Source organism: Carcharodon carcharias, chromosome 14 (assembly GCF_017639515.1).
Source record: "Carcharodon carcharias isolate sCarCar2 chromosome 14, sCarCar2.pri, whole genome shotgun sequence".
Lineage (NCBI taxonomy): Eukaryota > Metazoa > Chordata > Chondrichthyes > Lamniformes > Lamnidae > Carcharodon > Carcharodon carcharias.
In genome coordinates, this window is record NC_054480.1 from 72046570 (window position 1) to 72068902 (window position 22333).

The following is a 22333-nucleotide window of genomic DNA, read 5'->3' on the forward strand; positions in this document are numbered from 1 at the left end:
TCATTTTTTATATGCTTATCGAATACTTTGGGATTCCCTTTTAAGTTAGCTGCCAGTCTCTTTCCATATTCTCTCATTTGTTTTTTTTTTCACTTCTCCTCTGAACTTTCAGTCTGGTTGTCATTTATGTTAACTGATATGTCATACCCCCCCGCCCCCCACAACCCTTTTCTGCTTCATTTTACTCTCGCTTGTCATCCAGACTTTGGTTGTCCAGCCTTTTCCACTTCTCGGAATGTACTTTTTTCTTGATTCTTTGATGGGGTCTGGGTGTCACTGGTGAGGCCAGCATTCATTGCCCATCCCTAATTGTCCTTGAACTGAGTGGCTTACTAGGCCATTTCAGAGGGCAGTTAAGAGTCAACCACATTCCTGTGGGTCTGGAGTCACATATAGGCCAGACCAGGTAAGAATGGCATATTTCCTTCCCTAAAGATCATTAGTGAATCAGATGGGTTTTTTTTTTACAACAATTGATGACAGTTTCATGGTCACCATTACTGAGACTAGCTTTCAATTCCAGATTTAATTACTTGAATTCCACCAGCTGCCATGGTGGGACTTGAATCCATGGTCGCAGAGCATTAGCCTGGGCAACTGGATTACTAGTCTAGTGATATTACCACTATGTCATCTCCCCCTCAACTGTACCTAAACCATCTCCTCTTTAAAGTTACAATTTTGTCAGTTTTTCTTTGATTCTAATTTACCCGAGTGGGATCGATTTCCATTCCATGAAATCAGCCCTCCTCCAATTAAGTATTTTTACTTTAAATTGCACCTTGTCCTTTTCCATAGCACATGAAGCACTAGTTAGCTATGATCACTGTTCCCTAAAGAATGTTTATATAAAGAAAACTAAACTGGTTTGGGCCATTAGAACAGATTCCTGGAGAAACTTAATATTTAATGCTTGCCAGCACAAAACAGGTTCCTTGTATTCATTTACTCATTAAAACCCTGATAATAAAAACAGTCATCCTCTTTCCCTGCTGTGTGCAAAGTTCATGAAATATTTAACTTGTGACTGGAAATTATAAGCTGGTCACAGGGAGTGAGTGAAATGCAAGCCTCAGCAACAGCTGGCACACCACACTCTCCAGAACCAACATTAACTGGGCCTCACCTGTAGCACTCACCAGATCCACCATTTCAACACTTTCCAGGCCAACCATCACACCCCCTACTCTGTAAATTGGAGCTCATCTGAAGCTCTGCTGTCAGTATCCTGACCAACTCCAAACCCCATTCACCCATCAACTCTATACTTGTTAGCTTATATCAGCTCCCATTAAGGCAGTGCCTCAGACTTTAAAATTCACATTCTTGTTTTCAAATCATGCCATGGCCTCGTCCCTCCCATCTTCAATCTCCTCTAGCCCCACAATCCTCCAAAATCTCTATATTCATCCAATTCTGGCCTCTTGCACAACCCTCATTTTAACTGCTTACCCATTGGTGGCCTTCAGCTGTAGAGGCCCCAAGCTCTAGAATTAAGCCCTTAAGTGACTGTCTCTCTCCCTGTCTCTGCTCCTTTACATCATCTTCAAATCTTCATCTTTGACCAAGCTTTTGGTCACTTGCCCTAACATTTTCTTGTGTGTTTTGGTGTCTTAGTTTAAAAGGAGCTATATAAATGCAAGTTGTTGTTGTTGGGCTAGGGAGGCATAAAATAGAAGGTAAGTCACCCAAAGTTCCCTGGACAGGTTATTATCCAGTGACTCAGCCACAATAAACAAACCAACAAACGTGGCATTTATATAGCACTAACCTTGCAATTAAATATTCTGTGGCTTGTGTTTTCTGGGAGGCGAGGGATGAAATTACTGGGCAATGGAACTTTTGTAGCATCGTGAATTCAACATGAGATACAGCAGCTGAATTTGTTGTTCAGTCTTCAGAATTAGGTGGATTGTACCAGCATTGCAACACATTCCTGAATCCAGCACCACCACCTCAGTTACATTTGCAGAGACCAGGCAAACAATGTACCAATTCTATGGGGCACCACTTCACGCCACACTCACCTCAAGTCAGATGCAGGCAGGTCTGAGACAGAACTACAACTTTGTGGTGTGACGGAAAGGCAGGCAGTTAGCAAGTCCTTCATTAACTCACTTGGTTTGGGATTCCTGACTTGTTGCCATGCAGATGAAGGGAGGACTTTATCATTTAGAGGTTAGTATGTAAAATCTAATGGGTGGCCAAGGTTAAGAGATTGTAAGCTGCTGTTGCTGGAAAAGACCAAGTTTGAGGGGTGACCTGATAAAATAATTGAAAGGATCCATTCAGATAGCCGTAGGAGAAGTTTCCCCTTCTAGGGGAACCAAAATTAACGACGTAGTCACTAATAAATCCAGTTAAGAAATTCAAGAGAAAATTCTTTACCCAGAGAGAGCAGCTAGAATGTGGAAGTCATTACCACATGTAGTAGTTAAGGTGAAGAGCATGGATGCATTTAAGGGGAAGCTGGGTAAATAATGATTGCGAAAGGAATAGAAGGATACGTTGATGAGGAGTGGATGAAGGTTTGTGTCAAGCATAAACAGTGGAATAGACCTGCTGGGCCGAATGGCCCGTATCTGAAATACAAATACTTGGTTCTAAGCAAAAAATAAATCAGCTGAGCATTCAGCAACAACACCATCCAATTCTTTAACTTCACCAGTTCCCCAATTGCATCAGCATCCTCAGCCAGGTTGGAGACACAAGGCCATCACCAGTAACCTTAATCTCTGGGCCACTTACTACATTGAATGTTCAGAAGGGTTAAAGCCAGTTTACTCCCTCCATCTCTTGCCCACCTCAAACAGAAGTTTCAATACTTTGACTAGCACCAGCATCAAGCCATTTAAAACAAATAGCTAACTGCCACTGACTGGGAAATCCAGGGCGGTGTCTCACAGACCTGGGCGGACAGAGGGAGAAAGTGGGAGGTCAGACAATCTGCAGTGGGCCTTGACCCACACAACCTTTGGCTTGGGGGTGAAAGAGCTACCAACTGAGGTACAAGTTTAAACATTTCAGCTATAAGGTGCTTCAATACCATGGTGAGTTTTTGCTCAGTCCATTTCTCTTTCCTCTTCTCCCTGTGCCGGTGTCTCTTTCTGTCTGTATGTCCATCCTGATCAAGAACAAATAATGCAGTATAGGGCGAGCAGAGTCTAACATACCCTTCAGCCAGCATTTTCGGCTCCGGCTGAAAGTTAAAGGGATATTTAAAGCCCCTTTGTCAATATTAAAAGCCAGGGCCCTGACGACACAGACACACAGTCACCCCCTCTCCATTCAGCATGAGGCAGGCTTTTTAAAAAAGTCAAAGAATCCTCCTACAGGGAAACTACCCCCCTCCTCGTCCCTCTGTTAACTGCTGTAGCCTCAGGCATACCCCTTCATTGCCTAGACAGCTCTAAGTAGTTTGGCAGACAGATGGGATGGAGTCAAGAACTGAGTTCAACAGTCAAGGCTGCATTAGGAATTCACATCATGAAACTGCAGCCAACCTACAGCTCTCACTGGGCTGCAGACGTGACGGATTTCAACATCCAAGTTTGGATGGTCTGTCTGGGAAGCGGTGGGGGTTGGTGATGGCTGGCAATTTGCTGCCTTGCAAATCATTATTAAAAAAAAGGCAGGAGTCCCCATGAGGGGGTGGGGTCAGTGGCGTGAATGAACTGTGAAGGGAGACCGAACAGCTGTCTTAGACACAATGAGGGAATAATCCAAATCGAGACAATTCTTAAATGGGACCAGCTCACAACCTTGTGCCCTGACAGCATCCAACCAGAAGGATGTAACTTTGCACTTTTAAAGCCCACAGCTTCCAGCACACAAAACAAACCTCAGCTGCAACGTAGGCTCATAAAAGCAAAAAGTCTATCCCAGTCCTAGCAGCAGGCAGCTCTCAGAATTGGGAGTACTCTAGCACAAGCTCCACTTTCAACCACTCCATCTCTATCCTCCTGAGTAGCCATCTCACCATCAACATGTCCATTATACATCTAAATTGACTTACAAGTTAAAAAAATTACAAAAGCAGTTGTCCATTCTAGATGCAGAGTGTCAAGATTTATCACTCAACTAACACCATTTGAAATGGATTATCTGGTCATTGTTGTTACTTTTGGGATCTTGCTGTGCAGAAATTCTCTATCCTATTTCTTGCATTACAGCAACAACTTCACTTCAGAAATACTTCACTGGGACATCCTGGGATCGTGAAACGTTCTGTATAAATGCAAGTTTTTCTATCCAAGAATGGAACTGACTTGACTTGGGAAGTGAGACAGGGTAGAGAGAAGAGGAGGAAAAGGAACCCTTGGAGCTAGGCAAAACTTCCTAGAGGGAGGAAGGGTGGGAATCACTTTCTTCTCGTCACCATTTCATGGGGTTTACGGTTTCTACGCAAGACAGCAGAAATCTTCGACCTCCATTTACACTGCAAAGAGTACTAGGAAAATGAATGGGACTAAAGGCTGACAAGTCCCTTGGACCTGATGCCTACATTATAAGATCTGAATGGAAGTGGCTGCAGAGTTAGTGGTTGTAATCTTCCAAAATTCTCTAGATTCTGGAAAGACCCCAGCTGATTAGAAAACTGCAGATGTTACACCATTAGTCAAGAGAGGGTGACAGAAAGCCAGGAAACTATAGGCTAGTTCATCTAACATCGGTCATTGGGAAAACGCTAGAATCCATTATTAAGAAGGCAAAAGCAGAAAATCATAACACAACCAGGCAGAATCAACATGGGTTTTGTGCAAGGAAAATCATGTTTGACAAATTGATTAATGTTCTTTGTGGATGTGACAAGCAGGGTGGATAAAGGGGAACTAGTAGATGTGGTAAATTTGGAATTCCAAAGGACGTTTGATAAGGTGCCACATCAAAGGTAAGATAATAGCTTATGGTGCTGGAGGTGATATTAGCTTGGATAGAGGATTGGCTAACTAACAGGAAACAGAGTTGGGATTAATGGGTCATTTTTAGGTTTAGCTAATGCAGTGCCACAGGGGTCAGTGATGGGACATCAACTATATATGATCTATATTAATAACTTGGATGAAGGGACTGACTGTATTGTAGCCAAATTTACTGATGATATCAAGTTGCTAGGAAAGCAAGTTGTTGGGAGGATACAAAGAGTCTGCAAAGGCATATAGATATGTTAAATGAGTGAGCGGAAATTTGGCACATTAAGTATAATGTAGGAAAATGTGAGGTTGTCCACTTTGGCAAGAAGAATAGAAAAGCAGAATATTATGTAAATGGAGAGAGGCTTCAGAATGTTGTGGTACTAAGGGATCTGGGCATCCTTGTACATGAATCACAAAAAATTAGCATGCAGGTACAGCAAGTAATTAGGAAGACAAATGGAACGTTGTCCTTAATTGCAAGCGGGGGTGGTGGTGGAGTATAAAACTAACGAAACGTTGCTACAACTGTATAGGGTATTGGTGAGACCCCACCTGGAGTACTGTGTACAGTTTTGGCTTTCTTACTTAAGGAGGGACATACTTGCATTGGCAGCAGTTCAGAGAAGGTTCACTAGATCGATTCCTGGGATGAAGGGGTTGTCTTATGAGGAAAGGTTGAGCAGGCTGGACTTTAGAATAAGAGGTGATCTTACTGAATCCTATAAGATTCTGAAGACTTGACAGGGTAGAAGCTGAGAGGATGTTTCTCGTGGAGGAATCTAGAACTAGGGGCCACAGGGGTCTCCTGTTTAAGACTAAGATAGGGAGAAATTTCTTCTCCATTGTTAGCCTTTAGAATTCTCTTCCACAGAGAGCAATGGGGATTGGGTCATTGAACATATTCAAGACTGAGTTAGACAGATTTTTGATTGACAAGGGAGTTGAGTATTATGGCAGGGGGTGCGAAGAGGGAAGGCAGGAAAATGGAGTTAAGGGCATGATCAGATGGTGCATGATTTTGTTGAATGGGGAACAGGCTCAATGGGCTGAATAGTCTAGTCCTGCTCCTAATTTGTAATATCTTATGTATTTCTGATGCCGGAAATTGGAAATAAAAACCAAACAAGCTGGAAATAAAAACCAAACAAGCTGGAAATACTGTGGAGGGGCAGAACATAATTAACGAGTCATGTCAATGGTTATTCGTCAAAACAGTTGGCCTCGTCCAGTGCTGTTTATTCCATGTGCCTGTATTTATACTTATTCATGCCTGCTCCACACAACTGAAGTGCTCTCCTATGAATCTCTCAAACTCTTGATGGGTTCAATGCTGCGGGGAGGTGGGGGGTGGGTGGTCCCAATCACACCCACTATAGCAGGATGGCATCGCAAGGAATTTCAGCCACAATGTATTTAGCTTCCTCTTGTGACAAGCAAATAATAGGCCACAAAGAAGATAGCCAGTTTGGATGAGTGTAAATACCACTCCCCCACCTTATAACCCATGGCACACTCCACCATTGAAATATAGAAAGATTTGTACATCCTTATGTCTCTACTGCATTTGATTCTGCCAAGGAGCAATGATCAGACTGCGGAGGCACGAATTTATCCCAGAAGCAAAGCAGCGGAGTTTTGGACCGTACAGGAAGGGATAAAAGGAAAAAGTTAAAATGAACAATGAAGGTGTGAGGACCCAGCTCTGAGGCGCTGCACTGCCTAGCTTCCCGCAGAAGGTCCTTGTGGAAACAAAAAAAATGGAGCAATATTGGCCGATTAGAAGAGAGCAGCTGCTAATCACTGTTACTATTCAATTAGCAGGAGACCTTGCTCAATTTTTCACCAGTAATTTGTCCTTGGGGACTCTTGATAGATGCCTGTAGTTTATGAGGCAGTCAGAGTTCTTCTGAATGCCAAGCAAGGTCGTGGAAATTGAATTCATCTTAATATTAATATTACCCCTTCCAATATTTAATAAACAAACTGCAAAAAAGAGCAATATGTAAAAATGCTAACCCACTTAGTTTCATAACACGACAGCTGGGAGTTAGTATCACTGCAATCACAGTAGACCTCCTACATTCATAATAGGCTGAGCGAGAAACTATAAACTTATTAAAGTCCAGACCTGCATGCGCTTCACATTCACCATAGTAATTCTCTCAAACCAAAGAATTTATCTTCGCCCCACCTTTAGTAAAGGTGCAGGCTCAATTTTCTTGCCGTGTGCCCATTCTTCACAGCAGGGTTTTCAACCACAAAAAGCACACACATCTTCCAGCAGGGCTGCCGGATGGTGATCATGGCAAGCTGATTTTACCCCCTCAGCAGGAGCCCAGACGTCAACTGTGGACCTGACATCGTAACCCTGAGATCAGCCACTTGTAAGAAATACTGTCCATAAAGAATATGCCTCAATTATGCCACACCTATCATTTGTACCTAATACTTTGCACTGCACCTGTTGAAAGTAGTGCCCTACTACCTTAGATTTAACTTTGGTATTTAAATTACAGAAGGAGCCTTTGGGTTAGTGGTAGCATTCCCACCTTAGTCAGAAGGTGGGGAGTTTGCTGCAGACAGTCCCAGTGAGCAGAGACTGCAGCACTGGCTTAATTCTGAATTCTGGGTTTATAGCCAGCAGAAGACTTATATTCTCTTCCTCCAATGTGGGAGCCCGTAAAATTCTCCCACTGTAGAAGACTACCCACCTTATCAACTGCAATAAAGATAGTAATGGCCAAGGAAGTTCACATGGCAGCCTGTTAGACAGTTAACCATCTTGTAAATTCATCCAAGGGGATGTGTTAGAGGCATCTCTAAGTCCTGGTTTCCTCCTACTCCTGCTCAGGTCCCATTCCAGAGAGCTCTCTCCATTCTGGAAGGAGATTGAAGATAAATAACCCTCACTAAATTGGAGGTAAAAATTCCATGAAGACAAACTTAGATATTCTGCAACACAAGTTGATCTCAGCTAGGTGATTGATGCCAGGGTGGAGGTCTGTATAAATCAACGGAGGAGACGGAGACAGAGGCGGCGGAGATGGAGGCGGAGGCGGCGGAGACGGAGATGGAGAAGGGAGGCGGCGGAGGCGGCGGAGGAGGAAACGGAGACGGCGGAGAAGGGAGGCGGCGGAGAAGGGAGGCGGCGGAGAAGGGAGGCGGCGGAGAAGGGAGGCGGCGGAGAAGGGAGGCGGCGGAGAAGGGAGGCGGCGGAGACGGAGGCGGAGGCTGCGGAGACGGAAGCGGCGGAGACGGAGGCGGAGGCGGCGGAGACGGAGGCGGAGGCGGAGGCGGCGGAGACGGAGACGGAGGCGGCGGAGATGGAGACGGAGGCGGTGGAGACGGAGGCGGAGGCTGCGGAGACGGAAGCGGCGGAGACGGAGGCGGAGGCGGCGGAGACGGAGGCGGAGGCGGCGGAGACGGAGGCGGAGGCGGCGGAGACGGAGACGGAGGCGGCGGAGACGGAGACGGAGGCGGCGGAGACGGAGACGGAGGCGGCGGAGACGGAGGCGGCGGAGACGGAGACGGAGGCGGCGGCGGCGGAGGCGGCGGCGGCGGAGGCGGAGACGGAGGCGGCGGAGGCGGAGACGGAGCGGCGGAGGCGGAGACGGAGCGGCGGAGGCGGAGGCGGCGGAGGCGGAGACGGAGGCGGCGGAGGCGGAGACGGAGGCGGCGGAGGCGGAGACGGAGACGGAGGCGGCGGAGACGGAGGCGGAGGCGGCGGAGACGGAGGCGGAGGCGGCGGAGACGGAGACGGAGGCGGCGGAGACGGAGACGGAGACGGAGGCGGCGGAGACGGAGACGGAGGCGGCGGAGACGAAGACGGAGGCGGCGGAGACGGAGACGGAGGCGGCGGAGACGGAGACGGAGGCGGCGGAGACGGAGACGGAGGCGGCGGTGACGGAGACGGAGGCGGCGGTGACGGAGACGGAGACGGAGGCGGCGGACGAGACAGAGCAGGAGACGGAGACGGCGGAGGAGATGGAGGAGGAGAAGGGAGGCAGCGGAGGAGACGGAGGCGGCGGAGACGGAGGCGGAGAAGGGAGGCGGCGGAGGAGACGGAGACGGAGAAGGGAGGCAGCGGAGGAGACGGAGGCGGCGGAGACGGAGACGGAGGCGGCGGAGACGGAGACGGAGGCGGCGGAGACGGAGACGGAGGCGGCGGAGACGGAGACGGAGACGGCGGAGACGGAGACGGAGGCGGCGGAGACGGAGACGGAGGCGGCGGTGACGGAGACGGAGGCGGCGGTGACGGAGATGGAGACGGAGGCGGCGGAGATGGAGACGGAGGCGGCGGAGACGGAGACGGAGGCGGCGGACGAGACAGAGCAGGAGACGGAGACGGCGGAGGAGATGGAGGAGGAGAAGGGAGGCAGCGGAGGAGACGGAGGCGGCGGAGACGGAGGCGGCGGAGACGGAGACGGCGGAGACGGAGACGGAGGCGGCGGAGACGGAGACGGCGGAGACGGAGACGGAGGCGGCGGAGACGGAGACGGAGACGGAGGCAGCGGAGACGGAGACGGAGGCGGCGGAGGAGATGGAGGAGGAGAAGGGAGGCAGCGGAGGAGACGGAGGCGGCGGAGACGGAGGCGGCGGAGACGGAGACGGCGGAGACGGAGATGGAGGCGGCGGAGACGGAGGCGGCGGAGGCGGAGGCGGCGGAGACGGAGGCGGCGGAGACGGAGGCGGCGGAGACGGAGGCGGAGGCGGCGGAGACGGAGACGGAGGCGGCGGAGACGGAGACGGTGGAGAAGGAGACGGAGGCGGAGGCGAAGGAGACGGAGGCGGAGGCGAAGGAGACGGAGGCGGCGGAGAAGGAGACGGAGGCGGCGGAGAAGGAGACGGAGGCGGCGGAGAAGGAGACGGAGGCGGCGGAGGCGGAGACGGAGGCGGCGGAGGCGGAGACGGAGGCGGCGGAGGCGGAGACGGAGGCGGCGGAGGCGGAGGCGGAGACGGAGGCGGCGGAGGCGGAGACGGAGGCGGCGGAGGCGGAGACGGAGGCGGCGGAGGCGGAGACGGAGGCGGCGGAGGCGGAGACGGAGGCGGAGGCGGCGGAGGCGGAGACGGAAGCGGAGACGGAGGCGGCGGAGGCGGAAGCGGAGACGGAGGCGGCGGAGACGGAGACGGAGAAGGGAGGTGGCGGAGGAGACGGAGGCGGCGGAGACGGAGGCGGCGGTGACGGAGACGGAGACGGAGGCGGCGGAGACGGAGATGGAGACGGAGGCGGCGGAGATGGAGACGGAGGCGGCGGAGATGGAGACGGAGGCGGCGGAGACGGAGACGGAGGCGGCGGAGACGGAGACGGAGACGGAGGCGGCGGAGACGGAGACGGAGACGGAGGCGGCGGAGACGGAGACGGAGGCGGCGGAGACGGAGACGGAGGCGGCGGACGAGACAGAGCAGGAGACGGAGACGGCGGAGGAGATGGAGGAGGAGAAGGGAGGCGGCGGAGGAGACGGAGGAGGAGACGGAGGCGGAGAAGGGAGGCCGCGGAGGAGACGGAGGAGACAACAGAGGCGGCGGAGACAGAGACGGAGGCGGCGGACGAGACGGAGACGGAGGCGGCGGACGAGACGGAGACGGAGGCGGCGGACGAGACGGAGACGGAGGCGGCGGACGAGACGGAGACGGAGGCGGCGGACGAGACGGAGACGGAGACGGAGGCGGCGGACGAGACGGAGACGGAGACGGAGACGGCGGACGAGACGGAGACGGAGACGGCGGAGGCGGAGACGGCGGAGGAGGCGGAGGCGGAGACGGCGGAGGAGGCGGAGGCGGAGACGGCGGAGGAGGCGGAGGCGGAGACGGCGGAGGAGGCGGAGGCGGAGACGGCGGAGGAGGCGGAGGCGGAGACGGCGGAGGAGGAGACGGCGGAGACGGCGGAGGAGGAGACGGCGGAGGAGGAGACGGCGGAGGAGGAGACGGCGGAGGCGGAGACGGCGGAGGAGGCGGAGACGGCGGAGGAGGCGGAGACGGCGGAGGAGGCGGAGGCGGAGGAGGCGGAGGCGGAGGAGGCGGAGGCGGAGGCGGAGGAGGAGGCGGAGGCGGAGACGGCGGAGGAGGCGGAGGCGGAGACGGCGGAGGAGGCGGAGGCGGAGACGGCGGAGGAGGCGGAGGCGGAGACGGCGGAGGAGGCGGAGGCGGAGACGGCGGAGGAGGCGGAGGCGGAGACGGCGGAGGAGGCGGAGGCGGAGACGGCGGAGGAGGCGGAGGCGGAGACGGCGGAGGAGGCGGAGGCGGAGACGGCGGAGGAGGCGGAGGCGGAGACGGCGGAGGAGGCGGAGGCGGAGACGGCGGAGGAGGCGGAGGCGGAGACGGCGGAGGAGGCGGAGGCGGAGACGGCGGAGGAGGCGGAGGCGGAGACGGCGGAGGAGGCGGAGGCGGAGACGGCGGAGGAGGCGGAGGCGGAGACGGCGGAGGAGGCGGAGGCGGAGACGGCGGAGGAGTCCGAGGCGGAGACGGCGGAGGAGTCCGAGGCGGAGACGGCGGAGGAGTCCGAGGCGGAGACGGCGGAGGAGTCCGAGGCGGAGACGGCGGAGGAGTCCGAGGCGGAGACGGCGGAGGAGTCCGAGGCGGAGACGGCGGAGGAGTCCGAGGCGGAGACGGCGGAGGAGTCCGAGGCGGAGACGGCGGAGGAGTCCGAGGCGGAGACGGCGGAGGAGTCCGAGGCGGAGACGGCGGAGGAGTCCGAGGCGGAGACGGCGGAGGAGTCCGAGGCGGAGACGGCGGAGGAGTCCGAGGCGGAGACGGCGGAGGAGTCCGAGGCGGAGACGGCGGAGGTATCCACCAGGGGTTCCCACTGCTGTATGCTGTCCACTAACTCCTGCTGATAGCTATGGAGGAATGGGGCAAGGGGGGGAAAATCTTCTATATCAGAACTCAGTGTGAACAGACATACTCAGTTGGGCATCGAATAAAGGGTAAATAATCCTAACTCTCAAATAAACGGAACACAGTCACAATGTCTCCAATATTATCCCCTTTCTGCCAACAATCTACTCCTTATTTGAAATTGAAATATATTGTCATTGACTCGGTGCGAAAAACTGGGGTTAGGTACAGCACGAAGCACTGGGTACTAGTTTGCTAAAATAACAAAATATCCCTATCATTTTTCTCTAACCAAAAATCATTTGTCCATCTTTCTCTTTCAGATGTTGGGTGACCCAATGTCATTATCCAGTGTTTTTTGTTGGTGCGTTTTGATTTTTCAGATTTCCAGCATTTATATCACCACCAGTACTCTTTTGGAGCTGGGATCTTATAACTTAGGTTAGAAAATACCTGCAGCAAAGAGCAGCAGGAATTGAAACTGGAATAGTGGACAGTTGGATTGAACAAGCCTCCAGGACTTGCAGTGAGGTGTAAAACGTGCTCATTTTCAGAGTGGGGAGAAGACCACATTAAAATCACAAGAATCTGGCCTCTAGATTCCTTGCCTCCATGGGATCAATAACATTTCACCATCTGGGAGGGAGTCTGCAAATCAAGGACAAATTCAACACATGCGGCTCAATAAATACTTGTGAACAGACCTGTGCTTTGAGCAAGCTGCTCAACAAACCTGCCATTTCATCTTCTCCTTTCACCCCGTCCCCACAGATCACTGAAACAGTTTACAAACGCCACTATTTTACCTGTGTCTTATTGGCAATAATAAAGATATGGGGGAGAGACAAGAGAGAAGAGCAAGATTAAGACAGAGACAAGAGAAAAAAAATAGGGATAAAGGGCAAGCAAAAGAGCAAGTGAGCGAAAGTGCGAGCAAGTGAAAAGCAAGAGTGAGTGTAACAGAATAGGGAAGAGAGATAAAGAGAAAGGGAGAGCGAGAGAAAAAAAGAGACAGAAGGAGACAGAATTGAAAAAGATCAGCTTTCTACAATTCCCCCCAGCCCCCACCCCCACCGAAAAAGCCAAAGCTTTTAATGGCTGATGGAAGGGGTCATTAAAACAATTCTTGAATGGCAGGAATCTCAGTTCATTCCCAAACAACCTTATCACTCTTACACTCACACAGCTGTCTGAGCCAGTGCGCAGATATCAGGTATTAAACCTTAAACTGTCTGAATTTTATGAAAATCTAATCTGGGCTAATGATGGCTCTCTATGTGGCGAGACAGTGGAGAGAGCTCATTTACATTCCGATGGTCGGCTTCCTGCTGACTCACTGTTGGCTGGGTGCACAGCTTCATTTATCGTCTCTCAGCAAGCAGCTTCTTCCTCAGGTCAACTCACTGTATTAGAGTCTGGCTTCAGGAGATTCTTCAAAAAAAAGGAAAGCAGCTTTGGGGAACAAAATGTCCAGTTACAGCTGCTGAAAACAGAATTTCACTTGCCTATAATGTACAGCACAATTTAACAATTCAAGGTTGTGCAGGTAGCATTCAAAGAAATTCCTTTTATAATATATGCATTTTCTCATCTTGGTGAGGAATATCTGTGCTGGGGGAAATACATTCCCTTCTCGTCAATCCTCCAGAGTCTGGGGCTCAACGTATCTCAACTTCTCCCAGCTGTGGGCAGGTTAACGCACAACCCAGTGTCTTAGCCAAATAGGAAATTCACTGTGGCGTAGAAAAACAGAATACAGCCACTTGATCAGTCATGTTATGAACATACAAATTAGTAGAAGTAGGCCACTCGGCCCCTCGAGCCGGCTCTGCCATTCAATAAGATCATGCATGATTGGATTGTAACCTCAACTGCATGTTCTCACCTACCCCCTATAACCTTTCACCACCTTGCTCATCAAGAATCTATCTCTGCCTTAAAAATATTCAAAGGCACTCTTCCTCAAAAGGCAGTGGAAGCAGAGCTCCAAACACTCACGACTCTCAGAAAAAAATTCTCCTTTTCTCTGTCTTATTTTAAAACAGTTCTAAATTCTCCAACAAGAGGAAACACGGTCTTCACATCCACTTTGTCAAGATCCCCCAGGATCTGCTGTTTCAATCAAGTCACCTCTTACTCTTCTAAACTCCAGTGGATACAAGCCTAGGCTTCTAATCTTTCCTCATAAGACAACCCGCCCATTCCAGGTATTAGTCTAGTAAACCTTCTCTGAACTGCTTCCAATGTATTTACCTTCCTTAAATAAGGAGACCACTACAATACACAGTACTCCAGATGGGAGCTCACCAATGCCCTATATAACTGAAACATAACCTCCCTACTTTTATATTCAATTCCCTTTGCAAGAAACAAAATTCTGTTAGCTTTCTAATTACTTGCTAGATCTGCATACTAATCTTTTGCAATTCATGCACTAGGACACTCAGATCCCTCTGCATCTCAAGAACTCGGCAATCTCTCACCATTTAGATAATATGCTTCCTTTTTACTTTTCCTGCTAAAATGGACAATTTCATATTTTCCCACATTATACTCCATCTGTCCACTCACTTAACTTGTCTATATCCATTTGTAGCCTCCTTAAGTCCTCTTCACATCTTACTTTCCTACCTATCTTTGTCTCATCAGAAAATTTAGCAACCATCCCTTCAATTCCTTCAACCAAGTCATTTAAATAAATTGTAAAAAGTTGAGGCCTAGCACAGATCGCTGTGACACACTACTTATTACATCTTGCCAACCAGAAAATGACCCATTTATGCCTATGCAGTTTCCTGTTAGCTAGCCAATCTTCTATGCTCGCCAATATGTTACCCCCTACACCATGAGCTTTTATTTTCCACAATAACCTTTGATGTGGCACCTTATCAAGGGCCTTCTGGAAATCTAAGGACAGTACATCCACTGCTTCCCCTTTATCCATAGCATATATTACTTCTTCAAAGAACTCCAATAAATTGGCTAAACATGATTTCCCTTTCACAAACCATGTTGACTCTGCCTGATTACCTTGAATTTTTCCAAGTGCCCTGTTATAACGTCTTTAATAATAGCTTCTAACATTTTCCCCATTAGGATATTGAGCTAACTGGCCTGTAGTTTCCTGCTTTCTGTCTCCCTCCCTTTTTGAATAAAAGGAGTTACATTCACTATTTTCCAATCTAATGGAACCTTCTCTGAACCTAGGTAATTTTGGAAAATTAAAACTACCACATCAACTACATCACTAGCCACTTCTTTTAGGACCCTAGGATGAATTCATCAAGACCCAGGGTCTTATCAACCTGCAGCTCCAACAATTTGCTCAGTGCCACTTCCCTCGTGATTGTAATTTTCCTGAACGCCTCCCTCCATTCTATTTCCTGATTTACAGCTATTTCTGGGATACTACTTGTATGCTGTATAGTGAAAATACCTGCTCAATTCATCTGCATCATTTAGTTAAAGCGCCATTTCTTGCATGCTGTGTAAATTTCTTCAAGCCCATTTTTTCATCTATTTTACTACAGTCTGTCTTTCAATTGGGAGGTCGGTAGATACAGAGGGCCCCCGAATATGCTCAGTGCCCAAAGAGTTGTTAGTCTGGCTTTGGGCACAACACAATTGGCCCCAATTAGACTGCCCCCCCAACCCTTGCGCCCTTGACATAGCTTGGATCAAACTGTTCCTACTGTCTTTTCTGCACCATTATAACTCCTGCACCATCTCCCCTCCACTTATAAAGCAAAAGTTACAGAAATGGGACCTTGTGGATGTCCTTTCAAAGAGCCAGCACAGTTGCGACAGGCTGCACACCCTCCTTCTCTGCTATACAATTCTATTGTGTCAGTCGAGTCATTCATTAGGAACTGCCACAGCTTTGGGCTGGAGGAAAGGAAGAGGGTGGAATAGATTAAAAAAAAAGCCATCCACATTGCCAGCTCTCCAATTACTATTTGCCATAATCTAGTGGTACCTTAGATTTGGAACTTGTCCCCCGTTAGGGCTCAGACTTGCCTCATTGTTTAATTTCTAACATCTCAGGGGAGCTGGCTTGGTATCCGAGTTCTGTCACCCACACTCAAAGATGAGTGAAGCATCGGGCACGGGCAGTTCTGGTCAGATGCACTGCACCTTTCCAGACACACGCCCAAGAGTGGATGGATGTCTGCTCAGAGACAAGTTTGATTAGGGTCAGGATGAAAGATGCGAAACGAGCAGGTGGTGGTCATTTGGCCTCTCTCATCTGTGCTAGCTGAAAAAAGCTATCCAGCCTAATCACACATTCCAGCTCTTGGTCTGTAGCTCTATAGGTTACTGCAATTCACCTACCTATTGAAGTACATTTTAAATGCACTGCGGGTTTCTACCTCTATTACCTTTTCAAATGAACAGCGAGTTCCAGATCACAAAGACAGAAATTTACAGAACAGAAAGGAGCCATTCTATCCACTACATCCACACTAGCTGACAAGTAGCCAGCCAGCTCTTGGTCTGTAGCCTTGTAGGTAATGGCACTTCCAGATCCCCACCACCCTCTGGGTGAAAAAAAAAATCTCCCTCAACTCCCCTATAAACCATCATGCTTTTCATGACCTCAATATCTTAAAGCACTTTATGGCAAATTACAAACTCTGAAACGTATTCACTATTGTAATGTAGGGAAATGCAGCATCCAATCTGGGCATAAGCAAGATCCCACAAATGGAAATTAAATAATGACCAGATAAACTCTAAGTGTGGCTCCTCGAGGGATTTTTTTTGGCCAGGACACCTGGGAGAACTCTTAACTACTCTTCTGCGAATTAGTGCCATGGGATCTTTTACATCTACCCTAGAGGGCTGATGAACCTCAATTTAACATTTCAAGTCAAAGGTGGAACTTCAGTCAGTACTGCACTGGAGTCTCAACCTAGATGTTGTGCTTCAGTCTCTGGAATGGGGCTTGAACCCATAACCTCCTGACTCAGAGGCGACTTCCCGGCTGTTTGTGGTCATCACCATTTGAAGTTAAGAGGCGTTTAGAGGCTGGTGGGGAAATTGAAACCTCGAAAGATCAACCGTAATTCATCAATATAGTCTGTGTTCCATTTCCTATAAAATCCTATCCCTGGCTATGAATATCATCATCTTCGACGCGGGGAGATGGTGGGGGATGCTGAAGCTGTGGCAACCAATCCCCAAAACATGGAAAAAAAATATCTTCAGCATTCCATTGAAAAAAAGAAATTGAACTATTTGATCAGCAGCTGCAAACATCATCCGTTTGCTGAGGTCTGGCGGTTTCAGCCTTGATAATAGGATCGTGTTTCACGTGCTAAAACATATCAGTAGGCAGGATTGTACCCAACACCACTGGCTGACCCTGAAGCACAGCTTGAGGTGATGGTGGCAAAATGAAAAAAAAACAGACTGTTGCTGCTTATTCCGCTGCACAGACTCTACGAAATGTAGCCTGGATGGAAAGGGGTAACTAGCCTGGATGGAAAGGGGTAACCAACCGTACCGTCCAGAACCTTGATAACCCAGCATCAGTCAAGTGTAGCCATCAAGTCCCTCAGGACTGCAATGCTAAAATGATGGCTGAAATATTGATACTGATATGTGGCCCACACACTGCTCTTGGGGGATACCAGCTCAAGAGGAGATAGGGTGGCCAGACATAGGATTTTTTGTCAGTCTGGCCGCAGTCCAGTACCAGATGGTTTCACATCCGATAATCTGACCTGTAGTTCACTTACCTCAGTAAAGCACTGGCAGGCGGCTGTACTCAATCCTAGCCCTGGCTGCAGCAGCCTCACTGCAACGGGGAAGCAGTTTGCTTTGATACTTTTTTCTCCCCCACCCCCCCATCTCTCCAAACAGCATGGAATCGCCAAACAGGATGATGTCACCGTGTATGTGACTACATCACTGCATACGCACTGACATCACCCAATGCATGTCACAAAGCTGTCCTGTTTTGGTGTCCCAGCGGCCTGGGATACCCTGTGAGGAGAGGGCATGGTGCCCTGGGTTTAACAGCTACAGGTTTTCCCAGGCGAAGCAACACCACACTGACTGGCTCAGATTCTATAGTCAGTCACTTACATAGATTGACTGCTCGTCAGTGACTGAGTCAATGCCTAGAAGTTTGCAAAATGAAACAGCAACATGATTAAACACCGTTTTTAAAATAAAAGTACGAAAAATAAAATGTAAAGTTAGATATTCCATTCATTGACTATGAGCTGGCACCAACTGGAGAAACAATCTGGGATAAAACACACAACTCGTGCATCTGTGTTACATCAGGTTTTTTAAAAAAGCATTTGAAGAGGAAGGAAATACTCTGTGGCAACACAGGGAGATCTCTGACCTCTGAGTACAAGCCAACTAGGTTCTGGCTTAGCTCACCAACTGAAGAGAGAGAGGGAGAGAGAAAAAGAGGGGCAGAGAGATGAGGTGGAGGGAAGAGAGATGAGATGAGACAGTGAAATATGGAGGGAAAAAGAGACAAGAAAAGGGAATAAAGGAATATAGGCAGGTAATACAGAGAGAGTCAAGCTGTCCTGAGAGGATGCAGTGCAACACAACATACTGAGGCAGTCAGCTACTGTACAAGGTGAACTCAATGATTAATGCATCCAGCGTGCAGGTTAGAGTTGAATTGCAGTGAAAAGAAAATATTTCTTTTCAACCCTTTGGGAATGAGAAAGGTGCAGAAACGTCCAGCAGGCATCAGTGGATAGCAGTCAGGAGTGGGAACCTTGCATGGCGTTTTCCCTCCCTTCCACAGGGCACCAAAGGTGATGTATAGTGCCCAACCACCCACCTTGGTTATGATTAGTCTTAATAGGGTCAGAGGTCCACAGCACAGAAAAAGGCCCTTCAGCCCTTCGAGTCTGTGCCGGTCAAACAAGTGGCTAACTATTCTAATCCCATTTTCCAGCACTAGGCCCATAGCCTTGTATATCATGGCATCGCAAATGCACATCCAAATACTTCTTAAATGTTATGAGGGTTTCTGCCTCCATCACCCTTTCAGGCAGTGAGTTTCAGATTCCCACCACCCTCTGGATGAAAAAATTCTTCCTCACATCCTCTCTAAACCTCCTTCCCCTTACCTTAAATCTATGCCCCTTGGTTATTGATCCCTCCAAGGGGAAAAGTTCCTTCCTGTCTACCCTATCAATGCCCCACATAATTTTATACAGCTCAATCATGTCCCTCCCTCAATCTCCTCTGCTCCAGGGAAAAAAACCCCAGTCTATCCAATCTCTCCTCAAAACTAAAACTCTCCAGCCCAGGCAACATCCTGGTAAATCTCCTCTGCACTCTCTCTAATGCAATCACATCCTTCCTATAATGTGGATTCTAGAACTGCACGCAATACTCTAGCTGTGGCCTAACCAGCATTTTATACAGTTCCAGCATTACCTCTCCGTTCTTATATTCTATGCCTCGGCTAATAAAGGCAAGCATCCCATATGTCTCCTTAACCACCTTATCTACCTGTCCTGCTATCTTAAGGAACCGGTGAACATGCACACCAAGGTCCCTCTGATCCTTGGTACTTCCCAGGGTCCTACCATGCATTGTGTATGCCTTTTTTCTCCTGCCCAAGTGCATCACCTCACACTTATCCAGATTAAATTCCATTTGCCACTGATCAGCCCATCTGACCAGCCCGACTATATGCTCCTGTAATCTAAGGCTATCCTCCTCACTATTTACCATCCCACCAATTTTCGTATCATCCGCGAACTTACTGATCAACCATCCTACATTCAAGTCTAAATCATTTCTATATACCACAAACAGCAAGGGATCCCTGTGGAATCCCACTGGACACAGGCATCTAGTCACAAAAACACCCCTCGACCATCACCCTCTGCTTCCTGCCACTCAGCCTATTCTGGATCCAATCTGCCAAATTGCCTTGGATCCCATGGGCTCTTACCTTCATTATCAGTCTCCCATACAGGGGCAATTGGGGATAGGCAACAAATACTGGCATTGCCAGCAATGCACACATTCCATGGAAGAATTTTAATTTAGGCTGACACTCCAGTGCCATAGGCTGCACTGCCAGAGGTGCCAGTGGACTTTAAACTGAGACACCATTCAGAAGATTAAGAAGTTCCCCTGGTCTCCTGGAGGAGTGTTGACCGGGACAAGCTTTTCAGATTGCCATGCATGATATCTCTCAACATCTACCTGACTACCAAAGCAGCAAAAGCAAAACACATGATCACTTCTCTAGTTTGTGGGGAATGACTGCATTCTCTCTGCCTTGTTAAGTGAAATGCTTTGGGAAGTGTGATGAGGTACTGTATTAATACAAATTTTCTTCTTTTAGTTTCTGAAAAAGGAAGTTTGTGATTTAAGCATGTACTCAGGGTTTAGCACCGATGCTGCATGGCCAATGTTAAATATTCCACTTACAACATTCTCAAGGGCAGGCAGCTCAGAGTGATTTGTGCCATGCCATTTGGAGAACCATCTATTGTTCATTAATGGGTGAGGGGGTGGGGTTATCACCTGTGACAACGATGCAAGGAGGGCGAGGGAGCAATGTGGAATAGGATTTCACATTTTCTCTAACAATACGAGAAAAAAAAAATCAAGGACAAAAAGAAAGACTCGTCTGCCAAAATTGACAGTTTAAAGATTTGACTTAATTTTTCAAATGGGAAAAATTGACTTTTTTTTTAAACACTTCTGGATGGTCTACTCAAAAAAGGCAGACATATTATAGCTATAAGAAACCGCAAACAGGCTGCAAGTTAACAATAATCAGTTTGGGTTGCATGGGAGGAGTCTCGTCCATCAGGGTTTTCGTTTTCTTTGGAACATAGGAACAGGAGTAGGCCATTCAGCCTGTCGAGCCTGCAACACCATTTACTTAGATCATGGTTAATCATCTACCTCAACACCACTTTCCTACACTATCCCCATATCGCTTGATGTCTATTGATTTCTGTCGTGAACATGCTCAATGATTGGCAAAGAGGGCTGAGGAAGCGCAGTCAGATGACCAGCATCCTCTACTTGGAAAGTAGATTTTGCCCCTTTATGGTTCAGATTTGCACCAAAAAAAATCCTTGGGCCTCTTACAGGGCCTTCTCAGCTCCACAGTTTTCATCACGGCACGGAACCAGGCCATTCAGCCCAGCTGGTTTATGCTCGTGTTTAGGCTCCACACAAAGCTCCTCCCATCCCTCTTCATCTAACACTATCAGCATATCCTTCTATTCCTTTTTCCATCGTTCATATGTCTATTAGATTCCCTTAAAATGCATCTATGCTATTCACATCAACCTGCTCAAGGGCAACAAATACTGGTATTGCCAGCAATGCACACAGTCCATGGAAGAATTTTAAAAAGTACTCCGTGGTAGGATGTTTGATTCTGCATTTAAAAAAGATAGAACAAAGTATGTCATCTTTTCCCCTATAACAATTAAATTTATCAGGCCCTTACACTAGTACCACAGGATGTAACCTACCAAGCCTTACAACCCTCAGATCTCTGCGCTCCTCCAGTTCTGGCCTCTTGCACATGTCCGATTTTCATCGCCTTACCATTGACAAGTTGTTATTCGTTCACAGGACATGGGTATCACTGGCTAGACCAGCATTTATTGCCATTGTTCAGAGGGCATTTAAGAGTCAACCACATTGCTGTGGGTCTGGAGTCACGGACAGGTAAAGACAGCAGATTTCCTTCCCTAAAAGGTCATTAGTGAATCAGATGGATTTTTATGACAATCGACAATGGCTTCACAGTCATCATCAGACTTTTAATTCCAAATTTTTTATTGAATTCAAATTCTACCGCCTTGGTGGGATTTGAACCTGGGCCTCCAGAAAGTTACCCTAGGTCTCTGGATTACTCGTCGAGTGACAATACCACTATGCCACTGCCTCCCCCGAGCTTGAACCTGCTCCCTAAACGTTTCTGCCCCTCTCCCCTCCTTTGTTCCTTAGTAAATGTCACCAGGTATATTAAAGGAGCTATATATATCTGCAAATTTTGTTAGCTGCACACAAATCATAGCATGGAGGCAGTAATGAACTTGCTATTGGACAAGGGATCCATCGACGTGCACAGATAAGCCATATTTCTATTTCCAATTTAAAAAAAAAGATTTAGTCTTTAAAGACTGATGTGTGCCAAACATAGCAGTGTGATTCTGTACTTGCTGCCAAGGTGTTTTACTTCTTCTGGACTGAAAAGGGAAGTTAAACATTGCCACTGATAGACTGAGGGATGCAGGCCCCATTATGGTATACAGCATTAAGAGATGAGACTGGGATGGATTGCAATAGCTAAACCTTTCCTTATGTTAGCAGCAATACAGAAAGGATAGCAGATGTCAGTGAGAAACAATGAATCTCCAGATTCTGAGGACTCATGTGATCAGCACACCTTGATTCAATTACTGCTTCATATATCACCACCAGCCAATGTTCACTCTTCATAAATACATGGTCAAGTATGATATTCATCAGTTTTTTTTCCCTCTTTATTCTTTCATGGGATGTGGGTGTCGCTGGCAAGGTCAGCATTTGTTGCCAACCCTAATTGCCCTTGAACT

At 48.6% G+C, this 22333-nt stretch overlaps 1 protein-coding gene across 4 annotated transcripts in view; it reads right to left on the bottom strand.

The window, feature by feature from the left end:
- Positions 1–22333, bottom strand: part of LOC121287154 (protein TMEPAI-like) — an 83690-nt gene that overhangs the window by 14099 nt on the left and 47258 nt on the right. The window contains exon 1 of one of the 4 annotated variants that reach the window (XM_041204748.1): positions 7628–7655. The exons of the other annotated variants lie outside the window; for them this stretch is intronic. The gene's annotated coding sequence lies outside the window, so the exon portion shown is untranslated. Of the gene's footprint in view, positions 1–7627; positions 7656–22333 lie in introns of those variants that run through there. 4 annotated transcript variants of the gene reach the window in all.